The sequence below is a fragment of the Haliotis rubra genome, unplaced genomic scaffold (genome assembly GCF_003918875.1).
Source record: "Haliotis rubra isolate DU_JTF1 unplaced genomic scaffold, ASM391887v1 Scf682, whole genome shotgun sequence".
NCBI lineage: Eukaryota > Metazoa > Mollusca > Gastropoda > Lepetellida > Haliotidae > Haliotis > Haliotis rubra.
The window spans coordinates 465,556-475,777 of record NW_025767393.1 but is presented as its reverse complement, the minus strand read 5'-3'; positions in this window follow the sequence as shown (position 1 = coordinate 475,777).

Below are 10,222 nucleotides of genomic sequence, written 5' to 3'. Positions count from 1 at the left end.
GGGTTACTTACCTCACCTTGAATCAGGATGTTGTCAAACATTCAGGTGATAGGAATATGGATAGGTGTACTTTCATTTGAATTATGTTGCAATTCAATCAATGATTATGGTATTTATGGGCAAACATTAACTCATATTTCTTTATATACTTAATTCCAGTAATGAATGAACTTAATAGCAGGTAGCCACATAACAATGAATTGATATACGTCAATTTGTTGGTATGAATTTCATACCTCATTGGGAACATTTGTACAATCACAATTTCATTCCATTTATGTGTCATGCATATGTTACACATATAAATATACATGTCAACCCCACCTGATTGTCTGGATGTGATATGAATGATTGGCCGTCCCCACCCATCTCAGGCTCAATGGTGAGGGTGATCCGGACCCCGGTGGTGATGTGTATCTCTTTTTGCCTGCAAAACATTCATCATGTGCATGGAACTGATGTTATTGGTGGGCCAGGACTTATGAGTAATCATGTTCCATGTACTGCAGATGCTCAAGTCCGCACTGGGCACCGACCACGACGCCTGCAAGTTTTCCACTGTTAATGAAGAATCATTACAGTGCGAAATTCTGGGATGGCGTCGTTGGATTAGACGTGTTGGCCACTTCCAACAACCAATGGAGATCCAACCTCACAGAGGGCTCCATCTTGGGGACTTGCTGGTTGCACCGTTTTGGCACTGCCAAACGTCATCATCACCGCAGCTGTGAGGGTGGAAGCCAACAAGCCGATTAACAAGAGCAGAGCGCAGTTTGCCCCGGAGATTGATAAAATTGTCACATAAATGGAGGTGAATAAACACCTATTTTTAAATTGTTTGTACTAAATGCTTATTATGTACGCAGCAAGGTGTAGTTTCATTCACCCATCCTTCATAGCCATATTGATTTACACATGTTTAAATTGTTCTGAGACTGCGTTATTCTTATTACGTACATGTCATCCATCGTTGTGTCATTTCTCACAGCCTATTGGGCAGGTGATAAAATTGTTTGGTCCGTTTTCTCATTTGCATCATATGAGGGTGATATTGATGTAAATTGCTACATGGCATTGCTACATACGACTGGAATCGTCTAACCCATATTTGAAGCTACTTGCACCACAAACCCGAGCGTTTGTGATATATGAGCTGCTAAACTACCTAGCCCTATGGACATTTACACTTGGGAGACAAAATAACACACCGAAAAACAGAAAATATACCCCGAAACTTGGAGGCCCACCTCGCGAACGGCTGAACTTGACGATTGCATGCGCATGACTTCCGGTTTTGAAATAGTACTCGTTGGGAGTTTATTTTTGGTTTTGCACTACCGTTACACGAATAAACAAAAAACTATGCAAGCCTAGTGTGTAGTTTGCAATAAAAATGGTCACACTGTGTGTTTGAGCGAATGTGTTGTTATTTGCTGTCTGTGCTGTGTGTGTTATAGAAAATGTTTGTGGATTTTGTTGTTGTTTGGTGTTTGTTCATTGCAACTGTGCATCAATGGTTGTCATTGGTCACAATCCCTCAGCCCGATGCAACCATACCCAGGATTGGTTGTCCGTGGTGTGAGGGCGTTATAAAGACATTGCATTGTCCAAACACGTGGTCACTTCGTATTGTCAATGCCGTGTATGAACGGTGAGGTAAATACACTCTGTTATGACCAGAATGTAATTCATGTAATTGATTGAATTTGCATTTATTCCTTGCTGTTGATACTGTTTGAAATATTAGGAATTATGATCCCCTGAAATACGTCAAACGAGTTATAATAATCTCTCAGCCTAAGTCGATTACGACTTTAATTTGAGAATGACAAGCGATACCGGTGTGGTAGGACATATTCATATCTTTCATTGACACCTGCTACCACTACTGGTTAACTGATTTAAATTCTAGATAAACAGTTTCAACATGACGTTTTCTTATACAATAACACTGTAATACCACGATTTCACGGTTGCATCGTTTTTAATACAGAAGAATGACGAACCAGAAGCACGTGACCGGAACCTGTGGCACCGGGACCATCCACATCTATGCCCTTGCCGTCTCGGGGTCTGCGAGAAGACGTCAACGTTATATCAACATTGTCAACCTGACGATTCGATTTTTAAAGTCGGCGATGCTAACTACTGCAAAATATGCAGTGGTCAGTATAACATGCCAGAGGATGAAGTGCCGGGAAACTGGATTCACCCACTGGGTGAATGTTAAATGCATCGGTTTTCGACTGAGCACCTACAGCTTACGGCTCTTAAGAAAAACCCATTTTTTGCCAAAGTCACTTTAAAGATTAAACGATGAAAAACATATTACTTTGTCTTTCTTTATTGTTTTTTTCATAAAGTTCCCGTTAAACCAATGTAGGGAAATGGGAAATGTTTCTTTTTATTCAAAGTATAATTAGAGAATAATTAACTTCAATTGGGAAATAATAAATTTATTGAAGAATAGTCTGGTATGAAGGATTAATTCAAAGTAATTACCATTTCTATTTACATGCAAAACAGGCTTATTACAGACAGGTGTAATTACCATTTTCTGCACAAGAAGGTGAAGTGAGGTGAAATTGGGTTTAACGTCGTGCTTGAGAATATTTCGCTCATATGAAACCGTCTCCGTGGTGTAGTGGTTAGAGCGTCCGCCCGAGAGCAGAAGTTTGCGGGTTCGATCCCCGACCGCGTCATACCAAAAGACGTTAAAATATGGTACTTGTTGGTCCCTGCTTGGCGCTCGGCATTAATGGTTACAACAAGGACTGGTCGGCTCGGAGTCAGTATAATATGTCTGGGTGGGGTATTCATGCTTCACTGCGGCATGGTATCTCAGTGGGCTAGCACTCTAAAACCAGCTTAATTCTGGGCTAGTACAAGCAGCCGCACATACACATACACACGCATGCACGTCGACATATGAGCGAATTATTCTCAAGCACTACGTTAAACCCAATTTCACCTCACCTCACCCCAACCACCACCAATTTCTTCTTCAAACCATACATATTTTTATCCACTTGCATTGGTAACCTCTCCAGTGCAATGTACACTGACTTGTTGACTAACATGTCTGGATTCATTACACATTTTTCATTTATTCTCCTTGTTTTGTTTTTTCGATATGTATTATGAGTTCAGCTGATATGCGACATCGGTTTTGTCTGAACTGCGACTCCGTAGTTTTTGGTGCGCCTGTCCTGTTTGGATTATCGCCCTTCCCAGGCAACCAGAGGTCGCTTGGTGGTTACTTCCGGACAAGATATGTAGCGTGGTGAGTGATGAGTGCATCTTTCATAACATTCTGTCATGTTGACGTTTATTTAACTCATTTTGCTACTATAATGTGTATTAGTTCTGACAGGGGGCAATGGTTAGTGGGGGTAGCGCCCCGAATGCGGAATCATTTGGTCACACGTGTGTCACCGTAGCCTCGTTGGGGGTTTCGTTGACAAATAGAACCACTCACCAGATTGTGGCGATGTGAACTGACGCTGGGACAGGGTTAAATGCGTTTTGTGGGCGAGTTTATTCTCCCGATGGGGGTGTTAGTTCCCGAACGGGTTCAAGTACCCGTTCGAGGGTTGTACCGAACCTTTTCAAGAGATGGCAGGACGAGAGCCGAAACAGGAGCATTACTTGTAATTCGGACGTTCCAAGTGAGTGCCTAAAAAGTGAACTGAACGCAATGAGTCACTGTTTCTTTCTTTGCACCCCTTCCTCGTAACAAATAGTCAACTGTGTCAAAATTTTAATGATAGTTTTTAAACAACAGTGATTCGCAAAGTTGTTATTGATACGTTGTCAGACAATGGATTTTGAAACCAAAATCTACATTCTTATGTACTTCCTGTGCAGAATATACGGAACGCGAGTTAATTGGCAAAATTCCTACCAACCAGCATCATTTGGTCGTATCAGAAACTGTGTTGCAAGGTGTTGCAGACAAGATATACAGTGGCAATGACATAACAAAACCTGCACTAGTGTCATCAATACTCAGCCAGGATTTGATTGAACATACAGAGACCATTTCTGGACTATATAGAAAGAATGAGACTTATGAGGATGATCTTGCCACCAACATATTGTCAAAATTGTCAGACAAACTTATTTCACTGTTTTCGGCACTGCTTAGTCATGACGTACACCATCTATCCCGAAAACAAAATACTGTTTGTGCGCAGTATAGACAAAATCTACGCAGCATCAGTACATCAAGAAGTATGATAACACCTGTGGCCTTCCTGATGAACATTCTGTGCTATTTCTCCAGTAGGAGTAAGACAATAACAAACCCTCGTTCATGCAAGGACACCTGGTGGGTCATATGGCACCATCAGAAATTGGCTTGAAGTTGGAACCCTCATCCCTAATGAGAGCCCTCACAATACAGATGTAGTGGTTGTATTTGACAATAACCAAGTAATACAGAGGAACTGGCGAATCACTATCAATTATAAAACAAAGCAGAGTGTCATAACCAATGTTATGTACATTTCAAATCATGTTACCAACATACAAACCAATCCCAAACTGTCACCAATGGCTGTCATACTTTTCAGTGCCGTCATACGAATCACTGTTGAAAAATTACATGGAAGCAGACAACATGATCAATCATTTGTTCGATGAATTTGTTGAATCCTGACTACACACCTTAGTTGCAGCACAGATACAGACCCAATGTGTGCTCCCGCAATCAAGTAAAACATCATCTGATCCATACAGTTTTCTACCTCATGATCACCCTCAACCACCACCTAACATGTCCCTTGGAGATCCTATCATGTGCAATCCAAACAGCTATGATAGTTTACGGACAATCCTCACCGCCATTCAGGAAACGACAGCACTGGGTACAGTACGTCAATGGATAGGGTTGGTGTGTGATGGATCCCCGTACATTCTGTTGTCCAAGATGTTAAGTAACTGGTTCATCTGTCCACGATGCCAGTCCGAACTTCACACTGGGCCAGCTACTTTTGCTAAACACTTGCAACAGGCGCACAACAGTAATCTACCAGATGCCGAACTCAAACAACATCTCATGTTCAAACATTTCCTCCTCATACCTGGCCCAGGACATATTGAACTAAACTTAACTAAAGCTATTTTCAAACTACTTTGGATACCTTACATCAAGCATATCGCCCTTCTGTGCGGGTTCAGGACACCCCATGCCCTTTCCTACACCCAGTCAGCAGCAAATCACCATAAATCATGGATGTTCATCATCATCTTCATGTTTGGAACACAGGATGAGCTCCTTCTGCCATATGTACGTGCCTGCTTGAGCAGCCATAGCTCACCAAGTGCTCAACCTCTGAGGAGATGGATGTCTGAAGTGAAGAACCCAAAACACCTGTTTATATGGGATGTTCTAAGGACCTTCGTATTCCCGCTCTTTACATACCGCTTCTCTGTCAGAGACAACGCTACTAGATACATGTTGGCATCGCTGTCAGTGGCATCAACTATATTTTATGGCTTAAACTGCACAACATACCAGGAAATTATTTTGAAGGATGACATCCTCCGACAATCTGCTGATCAGGATATTCATGATTTCATACATGCAACCAAGGTCATCAGTGCGTCAGGACATGTCAGTAGAGGCGAGGGTGCGGATTTCATCCTCGAAGCCAGGAACCGGCGAGTCAAAATGTGAATGCCACCGGGTGTTCCAACAGAACATTCGTGGAGGAGGAGTTGCAGGAACCAGCTTGAACAGGTATAATAAGATTACTATCTGCACGTATACACAATAACACAAAACATCAAACCATCTTAACTTTTTATTTATAAAAATCACATTTGTACACTACACACGCTCTTCACATTCTCTCACAGTTACAAGCTTGGTGATATCCTTTATGATTCATGATAATGGAAATGAACGATGGAATGATGATTTAACATTTACACTTAATGGGAATGTTATGATTATGTGACGGACAATAGAATGATAGAGGAAGTAAATGACGTTTGGATGATATGTGTACCCCCATACATAAACAATGAGCCCAATATGAACACGCATTCTCACCACTGCCATACTCGCACCCCACCCATTTCATCAATCTCACATCATTCGCACACTCATACTGCACACCACATAGTGGGCAAAACGTTTCCTCTGTTTTTTATTTCTTGGAAGCACTGTCCTGGGTGACTGTTACAGATTTTCTTTTCATATCGTTATCAAAATCAGTTTGTGTTGCTTTTGTCTCTGACTTCACCATGTGGATAGGTGGAGGAATGATAACCTCCTCAATGTTGGGGCATCCGTGTGTGATATCTGAAGGTATAACAAAACCAAATGTAAAATCACTTTATCATAATTAATGCATATATGTCAATAATGATAACGATCAGTCACCCAAGGCTGCTGCCATACCATTGCTATCAAATGTGATAGGTATGTATATTCAATGAGTCTCTCAGAAACTTAAACTTTCTTCATACAAGCTAGCATTAATACTGATGTAGAGTGTCATAGCAGACAATTATTAGTTAAAGGCGAATCCCATAGAGTTCTGTCCCTTCCAGCGCTCTTTACGGATATCCTATCATAATTTGTTATTGAAAACCAGTTCGGCAAACATCGACAACACCGCGTGCGACAGTTGTCGATGTAGGAAAGTGAGTGAGTGAGTGAGTTATTATTTAAGGTCACATCGGCAATATTTCAGCCATATCGTGACGAGAACACTTAACACGGAAATAGAATATAATGTAGGAAGTAATGATTATAGTACAATTTGTTTATATGTGCCAATATTCCTTCCTATGGAGCATAAGTACTTGTGCATTATTGTTCATTGGTGATGGAAAATCATAATTTTAATGTTTCAGTGTGGTGGTGAATTTAGTGCGTATTTGACGATAGTTATCATAATGGGACAATTATTTTATGACATGTTAAAATTTGCCTGGGGAAAATAATGACGGATTTACTTCTCCCGATTTAATGTAGCATTAAAAGCATAAGAGGATATATGTGTCATAATTTTGGGTTACTTACCTCACCTTGAATCAGGATGTTGTCAAACATTCAGGTGATAGGAATATGGATAGGTGTACTTTCATTTGAATTATGTTGCAATTCAATCAATGATTATGGTATTTATGGGCAAACATTAACTCATATTTCTTTATATACTTAATTCCAGTAATGAATGAACTTAATAGCAGGTAGCCACATAACAATGAATTGATATACGTCAATTTGTTGGTATGAATTTCATACCTCATTGGGAACATTTGTACAATCACAATTTCATTCCATTTATGTGTCATGCATATGTTACACATATAAATATACATGTCAACCCCACCTGATTGTCTGGATGTGATATGAATGATTGGCCGTCCCCACCCATCTCAGGCTCAATGGTGAGGGTGATCCGGACCCCGGTGGTGATGTGTATCTCTTTTTGCCTGCAAAACATTCATCATGTGCATGGAACTGATGTTATTGGTGGGCCAGGACTTATGAGTAATCATGTTCCATGTACTGCAGATGCTCAAGTCCGCACTGGGCACCGACCACGACGCCTGCAAGTTTTCCACTGTTAATGAAGAATCATTACAGTGCGAAATTCTGGGATGGCGTCGTTGGATCAGACGTGTTGGCCACTTCCAACAACCAATGGAGATCCAACCTCACAGAGGGCTCCATCTTGGGGACTTGTTGGATGTCCATCTAGTACGATGTCGACAGCATTGTTATGAGAACAGGCAGTTGTACATGTAAGTATCTTGCATACAGTACCATTGTTTGTGGTAGATGATATATATCATTGTTCACATTAGTATAGTGTACATTATATTTATTGCAGTGAAAAGAGACATGCTGGTTGCACCGTTTTGGCACTGCCAAAGGTCATCATCACCGCAGCTGTGAGGGTGGAAGCCAACAAGCCGATTAACAAGAGCAGAGCGCAGTTTGCCCCGGAGATTGATAAAATTGTCACATAAATGGAGGTGAATAAACACCTATTTTTAAATCGTTTGTACTAAATGCTTATTATGTACGCAGCAAGGTGTATTTTCATTCACCCATCCTTCATAGCCATATTGATTTACACATGTTTAAATTGTTCTGAGACTGCGTTATTCTTATTACGTACATGTCATCCATCGTTGTGTCATTTCTCACAGCCTATTGGGCAGGTGATAAAATTGTTTGGTCCGTTTTCTCATTTGCATCATATGAGGGTGATATTGATGTAAATTGCTACATGGCATTGCTACATACGACTGGAATCGTCTAACCCATATTTGAAGCTACTTGCACCACAAACCCGAGCGTTTGTGATATATGAGCTGCTAAACTACCTAGCCCTATGGACATTTACACTTGGGAGACAAAATAACACACCGAAAAACAGAAAATATACCCCGAAACTTGGAGGCCCACCTCGCGAACGGCTGAACTTGACGATTGCATGCGCATGACTTCCGGTTTTGAAATAGTACTCGTTGGGAGTTTATTTTTGGTTTTGCACTACCGTTACACGAATAAACAAAAAAACTATGCAAGCCTAGTGTGTAGTTTGCAATACAAATGGTCACACTGTGTGTTTGAGCGAATGTGTTGTTATTTGCTGTCTGTGCTGTGTGTGTTATAGAAAATGTTTGTGGATTTTGTTGTTGTTTGGTGTTTGTTCATTGCAACTATGCATCAATGGTTGTCATTGGTCACAATCCCACAGCCCGATGCAACCATACCCAGGATTGGTTGTCCGTGGTGTGAAGGCGTTATAAAGACATTGCATTGTCCAAACACGTGGTCACTTCGTATTGTCAATGCCGTGTATGAACGGTGAGGTAAATACACTCTGTTATGACCAGAATGTAATTCATGTAATTGATTGAATTTGCATTTATTCCTTGCTGTTGATACTGCTTACTCATATATATACCTGTGTAATAAATATCATGGTACTGAAAAGGTAAGTCTGTGATAGGCATTTAGCGTGTATATAGGTGCAGAATAGCTGTGATAACAGACAGATTGTAGACCTTGTGTCGGCCAACAATTTGTAATTATACATTAATTAAATCTGCACCGTCACCTGTGATAGAACATAATAACTGTGATTCACCCGTGGCCACGAGGTCAGAGCAATTGTTTCAATTGATTGTGATACATTCAACTGTGATAGACGTACAATTGTAGATATTGTTATTAAATTATAAATTACTTGTTTGTAGCAACAACTGGTACAAACTGTGATAAGACAATCTGTGATAAAGCTATACCGTGATAAAGCTATACCGTGATAATCCTTTTGTGTGATACACCGTGCTTGTGATAAAGCCATTGTGTGATACATTGATAGACACTCAGAGGCAAACAGGACATATCAACATGAGCTTTGGTTGTAACCAACATGACAGTTGGTCAACAGAGAAACCATTTAAAGTGCTCAAGTTGTCATGGCGTAAAATTAAGAAAGGTACAGTCGACGGCCTCATTGCTGCTGGATACCTATCCATTAAACACCAATATCTGTGTACAGCTTGTGCAGAGAAATTTGAACAGCAGTCCTCTGCAAATACATCTGCCACAGACATTGCTGCAGCAATCAGAAATGGGGTCTATTGCATTGCAGACGTAAAATTGATTGCTGAAGCTATAGGGGAACGCATTTCACAAGATGTACTTGACCATAGTCAAAACGTTTGCCAGGACTATCAAGATGCCAACCTGTTGCAAACATATGAGGCTTCCTTATGGCTTCAGCATGTCAATCCAGTGCTGATTGCCTTTCTCACTACGCTGTGCCAAATTGACCTTTCGTTTGGTAACACCAGCAAAAATAACAGCTGTATTATTGTCAAAATGGTAACCTCATTGCCCCGTTATCTTTTTGCTAACAATCTCATTGTATACTACATCACAGGTAGCAAAAGAGCATGCAATGCAATATCGACATCACGACCTGCTGCTTCCTATCACAGCATACTGAAATGGATAGAGAATCAGAATGAAGTGCCTGTCAAAGTGTCTGGTCAAGGCGACATTGTCACTTTCTTTGACAACAACCAATTCCTGGCACGTAACTGGCGCATCCGCTACAATGCCAAGACCATGGTCAGCGTCATCACAACACTACTGCACATTTTCCCTGGGGATGAGCACTCGTTACAGACTCAGGAACAGTACAATCCGTCTGGCTGGCTCAGATTTTATGTACAACAT